Raw genomic sequence first — 16720 nt, forward strand, 5'->3', positions numbered from 1 at the left:
ATGCATTCGGGCAGGTAACTCTCTCCTGGCATCCGCCAAACCCAGATTCATCCTTCAGACTGCCACCTCAATTACCTCGACTAACCTGTGCTACACATTGACTATGTACCGGTACCCCCTCTATATAGCCTCACTACTGTTATTTTACTGCTGCTCTTTAATTATTTATTATTTTTATTTTTTACTTATCCATTTTTTACTTAATACTTATTTATTTCAACTAGTTTGTTGGTTAAGGGCTTGTAATTAAGCATTTCACTGTAAGGTGAACAGGAAGAACCACTGTGGACCGCCACGACATCCAGATACCCACTGGTCCAGTGTTTTAGAACCTGGACACGTTTAGAACCTGGACAAAAGTTTATTTGAAAAGCTTACGAGTCCAGCAGACATGTAAAATACAACCATACAATACATTATTCAAAAAGGTACCAAAAAGTACAGTAAAAATAACACTTCCCTCTCAGGGGGGTGAAAACTTATATAATCGAGGTACATTTGTGTTTTATTTTGCATTCATTTCAAAGTATATTAGATTTCTTTCACTTTGACACTACAGAGTATTTTGTGTAGGTTGTTGACGATAAAATTGTCATTATATTGCTATTATATCCGTTTTAATCCCACTTTGTGAATACAATCTGAAGAAATCCAAGGTGGGTGTGGACTTTCTATAGGCACTGTATTTCAAAATGTAAACAGAGAAAACGTGAGAAGAACAAAGGAACTCTCCTCTCCCCTCTCCCAGACACCGGACACCATCAAGTCTTCGCTAAACAGGTGGAACAGGAGCCATCATTGCTGACAGCTGTGTGCAGGGCTATAAAAGCGCAAAGTCTTCCAATGGGACAATTGAAGTCTGGTGTACAACCAAACGTATACTGTAGATCTACATAGACATCATGAGAGCCACTGCAGCCGTCCTATTGGTCCTCTGTTTCCTGACCATCAGTCATGGTAAGTTACCATCATCTGAAACATGCTTGATCAACTTGGAGTTGAAGTTTTTCTTGGTATACTCTACTCATATGTCTTTGTCTCCATAGCATGGGACTGTCAGGAGGTAGTAAACATCAAGAATCTGATGCAGATCGATGCAGGACTGGGGCAAGTGGTTGCTACGGACACAAGTCAAATCCCCTACTACCTGGTAGGTGATAAATGGATCCGTCTGCCTGGTTCCCTGAAGCATATCACTGTAGGACCAGCAGGGATCTGGGGTGTCAACAAGGACTATGCAATCTACAAGTATGTGGCCGGTAACTGGGTTCAAGCTGCAGGTAAGTGGAGAGCATTACTCAATATTTATCCAGAGGACACCTGCTTATTAGCTTTCCTGAAACCATCAGGCTGTTGAAAAAACGATTGATATTTTAAATTGTAACTTGTAGGTAATTTGGCAGTACTCACAGATATGTGCTCCTTGTTTGCTTGTCCGTCCGTCTGTCTGTCTTTGTGGTCTTCAGGCCTTCTGAAACAGTTGGATGCTGGAGGTAACCAGTTTGTTGTGGGGGCTAACATGGACGATACTCCATTTTGTCTGACAAGTAGTGCCACAGTTGGCTACAAGGGTCCAGGCTCACCCCTTCCATGGACAGGATTGCCAGGAGCTGTGAAGTACTACAGCTGCGGACACTTTGGGTGCTGGGCAGTCAACAAGAATGATGATATTTTCTTAATGAGTGTAAGATCTGGGAAAGAGTGTGAGAGCTGGAGTAGAGTAGTAGAGGATGGAGAGTGTCAGTTATTTTAAAACTGTTTCATATTATAACTGTTGAAATTGTCCTAAAACCCTGATTGAATCTGTTTGTTTCCAGCTGAATCAAGACTGCCAAAACAACGGGTGGAGTCACATTGATGGCAAGCTTTCCATGATTGAGGTGGCAACTGATGGTAGTGTCTTTGGGGTCAACTCTGCGGGTAGTGTTTATACCAGGTAAGGTTGCTACTGAACTATGTGTATGGTCCACCACCCCCCCCCCCCCAACAGTATTAACTTGAAAATGACTTGTAATAATAACTTAGAATAATAATGGTATACCTTTAATTATAACTCTGATCCTTACAGTACATGCTATGTGAATCTCCTTACACAAAAACTAAAATATTGTAGGTACATAAATAAAATCAGTTAAATATAATCAGATCTAAACTTATAGGACTTATTAAGAAATGTGTAGACAGTGTATGATAAAATATGTAAAAGTTGGATGTCCTGTAAAGCTACAGTTTGGGATAAAAAACAACAACTTCCCAGACACCCCACCACTTGTTCTGGTAAACAGCTGAGGAATGTAGTTAGAGAAATGTAACCACTCTCACATTCATACATGGAGCTACGGATGCAAAGACACAACAATTTTTTTATTTAAAAAAAAAAAAAGTTTATATTTTCTTTTAAAGCTAAACATTGTTTGTTTACAATAACATTGTTTACAAACAATTGAGTAAAAGCTTACATTTTGGCTTCTAATGTGGTTGAATAAAGCTCAAGATGCAGAAGTTATATTCTTCAAAAATCTATGGCTATATTTAATTATTAAAGTCCAAAAATGGATGTACTTAAAAAAAATGGATAAGCTTTAAAACATGAACCCCAACCCTTTCTTCAACACAGAGACGGCATCACAGCCAGTAAACCAGAGGGCACCGGATGGAGCAATATCCCAATGGGCATGCTCATGGGCCACGTGACCTACGACCTGGGCCGTCTTTGGGTCGTCTCCAAGTCTGGCGGCACCATGGTGTGCACACATTAGCCTCTTCTCTGTAGCTGAAGGCCGTTCGGGATGTGTCTAAAGTTCACTTGCGAACTCATTGATCTCTCTTTCTGGAAAAGCCTTTAGTTCATTAGTTCATAAAAATCCTTCATTTTAAAACCTATTGCTCTACCTATTATTTTCAGTTCTTCAATTATCTTATTGCCATTTAAAAAAATATCAATGAAGATGTTATATTTTCTTGACCACTCCTTGATTAACACTTCAATAGATCTTTGCCATGGAGGCTATTTAAGTGTAGTGTAAACTAGGGCATGGTCATGTTGCTCACAATCCACATGGGTTTTGCTGTGCTTCAGAGGTCATCAATAGGATTGGATGGAATCCTTGTCATTGTTTATTATCTCATTATATAATCATTTCCTGCAAAAATAAAGCATTCATTTTGAAACTATTGTAATTTCTGTGTTATTGTTTTTTTTTATGATATTGAACAGAGGGATTTTAGGTTGCTCTGCCAGTGGTGATTTTAGCATCGAAATCTTGGTGGGGCAAACTCAACCAATTTTTTTTTAGATACATGCCAGCAAAGCCACTGCACAACACAAACTGCCCACAAACTGTTAGGCCCTACATAAAGCTATCCCAACAGCAGAGCTTCCTTTCAGCACCATGGAGAGAATGCTTACCACCACTACACCTAGCTCTCAGCGGAGCCTGGCAACCTGGTCTCAGAGTATTTAGTATTATTCTGTACGTAAATCCGATCCACTCAATTTAGTATGATATGTTACATTTTGTATGGGATGTATTCATTTGTGGATGTCCATTACCATTTAGTATGATATGTTACGAATTACAATTGGTAGTATATGTTAAAAATGTGCAAAGCGTACAATATGTTACACATTCTGGCTAAATGTCTAACGTTAGCTAGTTGGCTTTACTATTTTTAGTTAGGGGAATAACTTTTTCTTCCCTCCAAGCCTGAGGGCGCACACTTTCTAATGAAGATACGGCAAATAGGAGTGGCAATATCGTCCGCTATTATCCTAAGTAATTTTCCATCCAAGTTGTCAGACCTCGGTGACTTGTCATTGTTGATAGACAAAAAATAAAAAATAAAATTCTGGCATGTCATGCCTAAGTTTGCTATTCTTGCCAATGAAAAATTCATTAAAGTAGTTGGCAATACAGGTGGGTTTTGTGATGAATGAGCAATCTGATTCAATGAATGATGGAGAGGAGTTTGCCTTTTTGCCCAAATTTTCATTGAAGGAACTCCAAAACATTTTACTATAATTCTTTAAGCTATTTATCTTTGTTTCATAGTGTAGTTTCTTCTTCTTTCTATTCAGTTTAGTCACATGATTTCTCTATTTATGGTATGTTTGCCAATCGGTATTACAGCCAGACCTATTTGCTATCTCTTTTGCCTCATCCCTCTCAACCATACAACTTTTCAATTCCTCATGTGCCAGACTATAACACTTTGGTGCTTAGCAACCTTATCAAACAACTCTACAAATATACCACCTACCAAGTACAGTAGGAGGGTCACAAAGGAAAACAACGGAAGCTTTAAAATCACTTATATCATGGCATCTTCGAATACTCGTTTTTAATTGTCTTGAAGGGCATTCTAGAGCGTGCATTATTTCTCTCTAACGAACGGTATATCAAAACATTACAATTCAATGGCAAGTTCATTCTTACATGTTCTACATTTGAGCTGCTTTTGAACCTACAAAAGTTCAATTCAAAACATTATTGGCATTGTTGAATTTGATTATCATAATAGCAGGCCACAACTGATGGTTTGGTTAGCTAAACTGGTAAGTCTCTGTTTGGTTACCAAGACAACTATTGTAGCTATCTATACTGAACAAAAACATGCAACAATTTCAAAGATTTTACTGAGTTACAGTTCATTTTAGGAAATCATTAGGTCCTAATCTATGGATTTCACATGACTGGGAATACAGATATGAATCTGTTGGTCACAGATGCCATAAAAAAAAGTGGGCCTCACAATGGGCCTCAGGATGTCATCATGGTATTTCTTTACATTGAAATTGCCATCGATAAAATGCACTTGTGTTCGTTGTCTGTAGCTTATGCCTGCGCATACCATAACCCTACCTGCACTCGTTTCACTGCAAACCGCTCGCCCACACAAAGGCATACAGATGGACTGCATTAGGCCAGATGGAGATACTGACAAATTCTCTAAAAAGACTTTGGAGGCGGCTTATGGTAGAGAAATTAACATAAAATGATCTTGCAGCAGCTCTGGTGAACATTACTGCAGTCAGCTTGTCAAGTGCACGCTCCCTCAAAACATGAGATATCTGTGACATTGTGTTGTGTGACAAAACTGACCTTTTATTCTCCCCAGCACCTGTGTAATGATCATGCTGTTTAATCAACAAGGCCAACTCAATCTACAAGTATGTCACCGGTAACTGAGTGCAAGCTGCAGGTAAGTGGAGAGCATTGCTCAATATTTATCCAGAAGACACATGCTTCTTAGCTTTCCTGATACCATCAGGGTGTTCTTGGAAAAATTATTCATGTTTTACAAGTTTAACATTGTTATTGCAAGTCATTTTGCAGTACTCACACATAAGTGCTACTTGTTTGATTGTCTGTGTGTCAGTCTGTCTTTGTGGTCTTCAGGCCTTCTGAAACAGTTGGATGCTGGAGGTGAACAGTTTATTGTGGGGGCTAACATGAACGATACTCCATTCTGTCTGACAAGTAGTGCCACAGTTGGCTACAAGGGTCCAGGCTCACCCCTTCCATGGACAGGATTGCCAGGAGCTGTGAAGTACTACAGCTGCGGACCCTTTGGGTGCTGGGCAGTCAACAAGAATGATGATATCTACTTAATGAGTGTAAGATCTGGGAAAGAGTGGGAGAGCTGGAGTAGAGTAGTAGAGGATGGAGAGTGTCAGTTATTTTAAAACTGTTTCATATTATAACTGTTGAAATTGTCCTAAAACCCTGATTGAATCTGTTTGTTTCCAGCTGAATCAAGACTGCCAAAACAAGGGGTGGAGTCACATTGAAGGCAAGCTTTCCATGATTGAGGTGGCAACTGATGGTAGTGTCTTTGGGGTCAACTCTGCGGGTAGTGTTTATACCAGGTAAGGTTGCTACTGAACTATGTGAATAGTTCCACCCTTTTCCCCTCCAGTTGTAGTAATAACTTATACTTATTATTCTTTATGTATAAATCTTATACTTACTGTACATTCTTTGTGAAGCTCTTTACAGAAACACTTAAATAGATACATATATCAATTCTGGCAAGTGAAATCAGATCTAAACATATAATAGACTTATAAAGAAATGTGTAGACAGTGTAAGGTAAAATATGTAAAAGTTGGATGTCCTTTAAAGCTACAGTTTGTAGTACACAGACATCCCACCACTTGTTTTGGTAAACATCTGAGGTATGTAGCTAGACAAATGTAACCACTCTCAAAGTCTGCTGCCTCAGTTAGTATGATGGCAATTTGCATATACTCCAGAATGTTGTGAAGAGTGATCAGATGAATTGCAATTAATTGCAAAGTCCCTCTTTGCCATGCAAATGAACTGAATCCCCCACATTTCCACTGCATTTCAGCCCAGCCACAAAAGGACCAGCTGACATCATGTCAGTGATTCTCTCATTAACACAGGTGTGAGTGTTGACGAGGACAAGGCTGGAGATCACTCTGTCATGCTGATTGAGTTCGTTTAACAGACTGGAAGCTTCAAAAGGAGGGTGGTGCTTGGAATCATTGTTCTTCCTCTGTCATTCATGGTTACCTGCAAGGAAACACGTGCTGGCATCATTGCTTTGCACAAAAAGGGCTTCACAGGCAAGGATATTGCTGCCATTAAGATTGCACCTAAATCAACCATTTATCGGATCATCAAGAACTTCAAGGAGAGCGGTTCAATTGTTGTGAAGAAGGCTTCAGGGCGACCAAGAAAGTCCAGCAATCGCCAGGACCATCTCCTGAAGTTGATTCAGCTGCGGGATCTGGGCACCACCAGTACAGAGCTTGCTCAGGAATGGCAGCAGGCAGGTGTGAGTGCATCTGCACGCACAGTGAGGCAAAGACTTTTGGAGGATAGCCTGGTGTCAAGAAGGGCAGCAAAGAAACCACTTCTCTCCAGGAAAAACATCAGGGATAGATTAACATTCTGCAAAAGGTACAGGGATCGGACTGCTGAGGATTGGGGTAAAGTCATTTTCTCTGATGAATCCCCTTTCCGATTGTTTGGGGCATCCGGAAAAAAGCTTGTCCGGAGAAGACAAGGAGAGCGCTACCATCAGTCCTGTGTCATGCCAACAGTAAAGCATCCTGAGACCATTCATGTTTGGGGTTGCTTCTCAGCCAAGGGAGTGGGCTCACTCACAATTTTGCCTAAGAACACAGCCATGAATAAAAAATGGTATCTACCACATCCTCCGAGAGCAACTTCTTCTCCCAACCATCCAGGGACAGTTTGGTGACAAACACTGCCTTTTCCAGCATGATGGAGCACCTTGCCATAAGGCAAAAGTGGCAACTAAGTGGCTCGGGGAACAAAACATCGATATTTTGGGACCATTGCCAGGAAACTCCCCAGACCTTAATCCCATTGAGAACTTGTGGGCAATCCTCAAGAGGCGGGTGGACAAACAAAAACCCACAAATTCTGACAAACTCCAAGCATTGATTATGCAAGAATGGGCTGCGATGAGTCAGGATGTGGCTCAGAAGTTAATTAACAGCATGCCAGGGTGGATTGCAGAGGTCTTGAAAAAGAAGGGTCAACACTGCAAATATTGACTCTGCATCAACTTAATGTAATTGTCAATAAAAGCCTTTGACACTTATGAAATGCTTTATTATACTTCAGTGTTCCATAGTAACATCTGACAAAAATATCTAAAGACACTGAGGCAGCAGACTTTGAAAATTTATATTTGTGTCATTCTCAAAATGTTTGGCCACGACTGTACATGTTGGTGGGGCAAACTGAACAAATTGTTTTAGATACATTCCAGCAACGCCACGACACAACACAACATTAAACCAGTGGTGTAAAAGGTATTCAATTGTCATACTTGAGTAAAAGTAAAGATACCTTAATAGAAAATGACTCAAGTGAAAGTCACCAAGTAAAATACTACTTGATTAAAAGTCTAAAAGTATTTGGTTTGAAATATACTTAAGTATTAAAAGTAAATGGAATTGCTAAAATGTACATAAGTATCAAAAGTACAAGTAAAAATTCCTTATTTTAAGCAAACCAGACGGCACAATAAATTGACGGATCGCTAGGGTCACACTTGAACACTGAGACAACATTTACAAACAATACATGTGTGTTTAGTGAGTCCACCAGTTCAGAGGCAGTAGGGATGACCAGGGATGTTCTCTGATCAGGGTGTGAATCGGACTATTTGCTTTTGGGTGTCAGGGAAAATGTATGGAGTAAAAGCACATTATTTTCTTTAGGAATGTAGTGAAGTAAAAGTACAAGTTGGCAAAAATATAAATAGTAAAGTAAAGTACAGATACCCCCCAAAATACTTAAGTAGTACTTTAAAGTATTTTTACTTAAATACTTTACACCACTGCATTAAACAATCCATTAATTGCAGTATAAGGGTGACAGACAGTGCCCACAAACTAGGGCCTACATAAAGCTATCCCGACAGCAGAGCTTTCCTTTCAGCACCATGGAGTGAATCCTTACCACCAATACACCTGGCTATCAGCGGAGCCTGGCAACCTGGTCTCAGAGTAATTAGTATTATTCTGTACGTAAATCCGAGACCACTATTTAGTACGATATGTTACATTTCGTATGGGATTTATTCATTTGTGGATGTCCATTACCATTTTCACACGATATGTTACGAATTATAATTTGTATTATATTTTACGAATTTGCAAAGCGTACAATGTGTTACATATTCTGGTTAGGTGGCTAACGTTAGCTAGCAGACTAATGTTAGCTAGGCTAGGTTAGGGATTAAGTTTAGGAGTTAGGTTAAAGGGTTAAGATTAGGGGAACGGTTAGCTAAAAGGTTTAAGGTTAGGCGAAGGGTTAGCTAACATGTTCAGTAGTTTTAAAGTACCTAATAAATAGTAAGTAGTTGAAGTTGCTAATTAGCTAAATTGCTAAAGCTAGCCGTGATGAGATTCAAACGCGTTATACGCCCACCCATCCACCCAGACTTAAGTAATCATATGTCATACCAAACCTAACATATCATACTCATTTGAGTGTCCCAGACTTACGTTTATGAGACCAGGCTGAGCCTCGTCTGGCAGCAATACAGTTCATTCGGCCTAATTTACTGCATTTTTTAAAACATAGCTGATATGGCTGATTTGCTTAAATAAATATGGTTTACATTGATTCCTTGTGGATTTGTGTAACTTGATAAGAATCACTATCTGCTTCAATAATAGTGAATGCCGACATGAGTTTAGACTTTGAACCATACACAAACATTATTACATTCATGTTCAGTAAATGAATCATGTTTGTTCTGATCATTAGCAAACGAGCTGCGACGAGGTAGGCCTATTCCTTCAGTACTTTCAAAATGGACACTGACTGAAATTCAGATGTTAGTTCAGATAAATTCAGCAATGTGCTGAGGCCTTAAAATGGTGTAAAATAGTCATTTGTTTGAGAAATTGAAGTAATAGCATTTCTAAGGTATTTGAATAACGCGCCCCGGGATTCCACTGGCTGTTACGTAGGTGGGACGAAATCGTCCCACTGGCCCTAGAGAGGTTAATACCTTTACTCTTCTTTAAATCACCACACACACACACAGAGAGAGAGAGAGAGAGAGAGAGAGAGAGAGAGACGGTTAGCCTACCATTTGAAGTATTTTATTAGGCCTTTGTGGTCTAAAAAGGAAGGAAAATACAATCACGAGGATGCACTTTTATAGGCAATATACCGACTCTCAGACAGCGCATTGAGCAAACAAAACAACACTTGCAAAATCAACTGGAATTACATGGGTCTATAAACAAACTTTTTGTTGAAAATAAATATTTGAATGGAAAGAGACTGTCACTGGCAAACATGGTTACAGACCCAACAACATTGTATAGTGTCCCCTCCTCATGGAGAAAAACACCTGAGCTAATTATAATACACAAAGTAAGCAAAACAATTAAATGCATAAGTCAAAAATTACCTAAAATTATGAACAATATACTAATGAGATAGACCTATATAAGCAACATAACAATTGAGATGTACAAAATACAGCATAAGGGAACAATGAGCGGATAAGAGGGAAGCCATCATTTTGATTAAGACATTAATGAGCGAGTTTAAATGGACGTAGTTGATATGCCTATTTGTTTCAGCACTTTTGAAATGGACAGCAACAGAATGGGCCGTTCTTACAGTATTCTCCCTATACACCAAGTCAGAACCGTAGGATAAATAACAGGGGCATATAAGCAGACAATAAAAGCTCCTACAATATTCAATGATGACAGTTCTCTAAAACTGGCTATTGGCTACAGGTGCACCACCCGTCAGAACATTCAGCTAAGTTTTGAGGGGGAGAGGGAACAAGTTCTTATGGTGACACATGGGCTACCGGCATACTACACAACATACAGTAAGTGTTACTTTCTCAGCTACAGTTTACATATCTCCCTGGCATACTACATAATTTATGCAGCAGTTTACAATAAATATTTTTGGACTCACCATTGTTGTGCTGTGCTCACTTGAACAGGAAGGTGGCATGGCAGTCCCTCTTGTGGGCAAACTTTGTCATCATGAAACTTTGTCATCAAAGTCTGGCATTCTCTGGATGAAGTCATGCTGGATTGGTGCATGGCCAATGATTTCAACCTTTTCTGGCCCATAGTGTTGCGTGTGAATGTTTATCCTTTTAAGCTTGATAATGAGACCCTTTCAGAAAGATGTTTTCAAACCTTAAACCTAGACTTGGACCACACACCATCTCCACCGAATAGCAGGCAGGGAAAGCAAAATAGTGATTGCTTTGCGGCACTTGCAATTAGCCACTGATTCCTTCCAAACCACTCATTGTTGAATTTGTGATTTTCAACTTGTCGTGTAATGTTTATGTCCAGTGGCCGATGAGCAAAGAGATGTTTTATTTATAATTTATCTTCATATGACAAGGATTGGAAAGTATTTCCCAGTAGATTGTCAATGTGATTCATGATGATGAATGCTTGTCTTGCTAGCTAGCATGCTAGCTAAGATTTGGAAAGTATGATGTTGACATGATCAGTCCAATCAAATTTACGGTATAACGTAGCCTACAGTGTCGCCTGAAACCGCATTTTATGAATGCGGTTTCATGTGCTTCCATAGACGGCAGCATAAGAGTTCTGTATTTCTATCCAAGTCTGTACCCAAACAATTCGAGCTTCTACTTCTAAAAATGCACCTTTCCAGAAACAAGTCTCTCACTGTTGCCGCTTGCTATAGACCACCCTCTGCCCCCAGCTGTGCCCTCGACACCATATGTGAATTCATTGCCCCCCATCTATCTTCTGAGCTCGTGCTACTAGGTGACCTAAACTGGGACATGCTTAACACCCCGGCCATTCTACAACCTAAGCTTGATGCTCTCAATCTCACACAAATTATCAATGAACCTACCAGGTACAACCTCAAATCCGTAAACACGGGCACCCTCATAGACATCATCCTAACTAACTCGTCGTCCAAATACACCTCTGCTGTTTTCTATCTCAGCGATCACTGCCTCATTGACTGCATCCGTAATGGGTCTGCGACCAAACGACCACCCCTCATCACTGTCAAACGCTCCCTAAAACACTTCTGCGAGCAGGCCTTTCCAATCGGCCTGACCGGGGTATCCTGGAATGACATTGACCTCATCCCGTCAGTAGAGGATGCCTGGTTATTCTTTAAAAGTGCCTTCCTCACCATCTTAAATAAGCATGCCCCATTCAAAAAATGTAGAACTAGGAATAGATATAGTCCTTGGTTCACTTCAGACCTGTCTGCCCTTGACCAGCACAAAAGCATCCTGTGGCGTTCTGCATTAGCATCGAACAGCCCCTGTGATATGTAACTTTTCAGGGAAGTTAGGAACAAATATACACAGGCAGTTAGGAATGCTAAGACTAGCTTTTTCAAACAGAAATTTGCATCCTGTAGTACAAACTCAAAAAAGTTCTGGGACACTGTAAAGTCCATGGAGAATAAGAGCACCTCCTCCCAGCTGCCCACTGCTCTGAGGCTAGGAAACACTGTTACCACCGATAAATCCACTATAATTGAGAATTTCAACAAGCATTTCTCTACGGCTGGCCATGCTTTCCACCTGGCTATCGCTACCCCGGTCAACTGCCCGGCACCCTCCACAGCAACCCGCCAAAGCCCCCACCATTTCTCCTTCACCCAAATCCAGATAGCTGATGCTCTGAAAGAGCTGCAAAATCTGGACCCCTACAAATCAGCCGGGCTTGACAATCTGGACACTATCTTTGTAAAATTATCTGCTGAAATTGTTGCAACCCCTATTACTAGCCTGTTCAACCTCTCTTTCGTATCGTCTGAGATTCCCAAAGATTGGAAAGCTGCCACGGTCATCCCCCTCTTCAAAGGGGGTGACACTCTAGACCCAAACTGCTACAGACCTATATCTATCCTACCCTGTCTTTCTAAGGTCTTCGAAAGCGAAGTTAACAAACAGATTACCGACCATTTTGAATCCCACCGTACCTTCTCCGCTATGCAATCTGGTTTCAGAGCTGGTCATGGGTGCACCTCAGCCATCGATAAGAGACATTACTGTGCAGCCGTATACATCGACCTGGCCAAGGCATTCGACTCTGTCAATCACCACATTCTTATTGGCAGACTCGACAGCCTTGGTTTCTCAAATGATTGCCTCGTCTGGTTTACCAACTACTTCTCTGATAGAGTTCAGTGTGTCAAATTGGAGGACCTGTTGTCCGGACCTCTGGCAGTCTCTATGGGGGTGCCATAGGGTTCAATTCTCGGGCTGACTCTCTTCTCTGTATACATCAATGATTTCGCTCTTGCTGCTGGTGATTCTCTGATCCATCTCTACGAATAAGACACTAATCTGTATACTTCTGGCCCCTCTTTGGACACTGTGTTAATTAACCTCCAGACGAGCTTCAATGCCATGCAACTCTCCTTCCGTGGCCTCCAACTGCTCTTAAATGCAAGAAAAACTAAATGCATGCTATTCAATCGATCACTGCCCGCACCAACCACCCGTCCAGCATCACTACTCTGGACGGCTCTGACTTAGAATACGTGGACAACTACAAATACCTGGGTGTCTGGTTAGACTGTAAACTCTCCTTCCAGACTCACATTAAGCATCTCCAATCCAAAATGAAATCTAGAATTGGCTTCCTATATCGCAACAAAGCATCCTTCACTCATGCTGCCAAACATACCCTCGTAAAACTGACCATCCTACCGATCCTCGACTTCGGCGATGTCATCTATAAAATAGCCTCCAACACTCTACTCAACAAATTGGATGCAGTCTATCACAGTGCCATCCGTTTTGTCACCAAAGCCCCATACACTACCCACCACTGCGACCTGTACGCTCTCGTTGGTTGGCCCTCGCTTCATACATGTCGCCAAACCCACTGGCTACAGGTTATCTAGTCTCTGCTAGGTTAAGCCCCGCCTTATCTCAGCTCACTGGTCACCATAGCAGCAACCCACTCGTAGCACGGGCTCCAGCAGGTATATTTCACTGGTCACCCCCAAAGCCAATTCCTCCTTTGGTCGCCTTTCCTTCCAGTTCTCTGCTGCCAGTGACTGGAACGAACTGCAAAAATTACTGAAGCTGGAGACTCATATCTCCCTCACTAGCTTTATGCACCAGCTGTCAGAGCAGCTCACAGATCACTGCACCTGTACATAGCCCATCTGTAAACAGCCCATCTATCTACCTCATCCCCTTACTGTATTTATTTTATTTATCTTGCTCCTTTGCACCCCAGTATCTCTACTTGCACATTCATCTTCTGCACATCTACCATTCCAGTGTTTAATTGCTATATTGTAATTACTTCGCCACCATGGCCTATTTATTGCCTTATCTCCCTTATCTTACCTCATTTGCACTCACTGTATATAGACTTTTTGTTTTCTTTTTTTGTACTGTATTATTAACTGTATGTTTTGTTTATTCCATGTGTAACTCTGTGTTGTTGTATGTGTCGAATTGCTATGCTTTATCTTGGCCAGATCGCAGTTGCAAATGAGAACTTGTTCTCAACTTGCCTACCTGGTTAAATAAAGGTCAAATAAAGATATAAAAATATTCCTGCCTAATGAGCGGGCCGGCCCTGCTTAGAGGGTAGGTACAGGGTACGACTGCGGTAAAAGAAAGATATTCATAATTAAGACAAGCACACAACTCAGAATGGAGTCTATTTCATAAAAATAAAGCAGTAATCATTTGTAGCTCAAACCCTTCAGACTTTATAGACGTTTTTGTGAGAAGAACCGTTTTCAGGGTCTGCCCTGGTCTCACAAGCACTGCTCTAGCTCAGCCCCCGTTAGTCACACAGACATATGGTTGGTCTCAATAGATGCAGAATAAATAGACTCATGCAATGCAGCTCAAACACTCAATTTTTCAAAGGGGTTGGAAGCACTAAATCACGGAAATTATATTGTGGGATTCAAGGCATTTTGAACACATGAACCCCACCTCTTTCTTCAACACAGAGTCAGCATCACAGCCAGTAAACCAGAGGGCACTGGATGGAGCAATGTCTAAATGTGCAGGGATTGACGGTAAGGATTGTCCTATTGCCTCCTGGGGAAAGTGAACTGACCAGTCAAGCAAGTTAAGCCTGCTCTGAGGTAGCCCCACTGCTCTGAGGTAGCCCCACTGCTCTGAGGTAGCCCCACTGCTCTGAGTTAGCCCCACTGCTCTGAGGTAGCATCATTGGGCCGGTGATATAAAAAAGTGAATTCAAGCCAACTGAAACTAACTCCAGTAGTCCTAACCTAAAACAAATCTTTCTGGTTCCTCTACATTTAAGTGTAGTGAAAGACAGACAATGTATGGCAGTCAGGCTAGTTGAGCCTGTTCTGAGATTTCTTTTACATAACAACCAAAATACATGAGTCCACCCCTATGTGTAGTTAAAAGGCACTTCTGAGTATAAACAGCTCATTTACATTTTCAGGCAAGTGATCCAATCTTCAGGTAACCAAAAAAATACTCCTGACTTGCTCTATGGGCAGGTGCCTTTCAGACTTTAATGTAAATCCTTGATGTGCATGAAGCACGTGACCTACGACCTGTGTCGTCTTTGGGTCGTCTCCACGTCTGGCTTCACAATGCAGTGCACACATTGAGAATAATTAGTAGTGGGCAAAAACATCCATCATTCTGTATGAGCAAGGCACTTGAGAATGCAATCCTTGTCATAGCTCATCATCTCTCATATTACATCATGATCATAGCCCGATCTACCATCAGTGTGCAATAACTAGGCACTCAGTCAAGGTTCAAATGTTCATAGTTCAATCTTAGATGAGCAATCAGCATCCCATAACTAGGCAGCATAATAGGCATCCCATAACTACTCATCAATCAATGTTCAAATAGTTAGGTCGCAGACACGACATAAACACCTTACATAAATGTACACTTTAAAACATTTCACTTGAAAAAAGTCCAGTGAGCTTCGATATGGCTGTAGTTAAAATTGGGTAATTGTTCAGCAGACATGGAATACTCCATCAACCCAATGATTTCTGCTCAGTGTAAAACATTTTTGAACTTAAATATTGAAGTTTGCCTTTGCAACACAGATAGCTGAGTGGATCAAACAAGAGAGTATAATTTGCTGAGACTGACAACTTTAGAATACTCTGTTGGCTGAAAATACATGTCTCATTAAAATATTTCCCAGTCTGCTACCACTGAAATAACAGCCAAGTCTTGTCAATGTTGATATACCCTGTATGGTTGTGATGTCACGCCCTGACCTTAGAGAGACGTTTATTTTCCTCTAGTTTGGTTAGGTCAGGGTGTGATGTGGGGTGGGCAATCTAGTTTGTCTATTTCTTTGTGTTGAGCTGAGTATGGTTCCTAATCAGAGGCAGCTGTCTATCGTTGTCTCTGATTAGGAATCATACTTAGGCAGCCCTTTTTCCCCCCACCTTTAGTTGTGGGATCTTGTTTTTGTGTAGCTGCCTTTGAGCAGCCCCAGAACGTCACGTTTTCGGTTTGCTCCTGTTTGTTGTTTTGGTGAATTTCATTTTCATTAAAAAGATGTGGAATTCCATGCACGCTGTGCCTTGGTTTATTTATGATCTTGAGTTCGAAGATAGCGATTGTGACTTGTGGTTAAATAAAAAGCAACAGATTTGGTTTCCTTCCCTGTTTCGGCAGCCTCCCTGAATCTCCATCCGACACTCTAAAATGTAGATGACTGCCTTTAGCAAATTCTCTTCTTACCAGTGATAAACAAATAATTCACCAGATTTGTCAGTTGTGTTTGATCTGATCAAATGCCACTTGTCAAAACAACAGGGTTCTTGGCGCATATGCAGTTGATAATGTGTTAGTTAAAAAAGAATACAAGTAATCTGAGTACATTAGCTTTTCAATGGATCACAAACTGTTTCTGCATATTGATAAAAAAATAAATAATTGTACTATCAATGGAACTAACAGAAATTGTGAAAACGGGTTTGCCCTGTCTACACTAGTGAGATTGTTGTATCTGTTTATCTGGTCTGTGGTTACTCAGGCCAGGTTTCATAGAAGCCAGAGTCTTGTCGTGCCTGGAGAAATAGTTATAACATTCCATTTCAACATGATACTGATATGAGAGATTGACAAAACAGCGTTGCGTTTCCCTTTAAGTTGCAGCAGTATCAGTTAGGTAGCAGGGCAGTAGCAGTTAGGTAGCGGGGCCGTATTAGTTAGGTAGCGAAGCTGC

General features: G+C 40.9%; 1 long non-coding RNA gene across 1 annotated transcript; it reads left to right on the top strand.

Moving 5' to 3' along the window:
• The first annotated feature begins 809 nt into the window (after nt 1–809).
• LOC145861420 (uncharacterized) lies at nt 810–1905 on the top strand. The gene is made up of 3 exons (XR_014381216.1): nt 810–957; nt 1047–1684; nt 1818–1905. It is a non-coding gene; the product is annotated as an uncharacterized LOC145861420 (long non-coding RNA).
• Nucleotides 1906–16720: the final 14815 nt, after the last annotated feature.

Source organism: Salmo salar, chromosome 17 (genome assembly GCF_965601325.2).
Source record: "Salmo salar chromosome 17, fSalSal1, whole genome shotgun sequence".
NCBI classification, from domain to species: domain Eukaryota; kingdom Metazoa; phylum Chordata; class Actinopteri; order Salmoniformes; family Salmonidae; genus Salmo; species Salmo salar.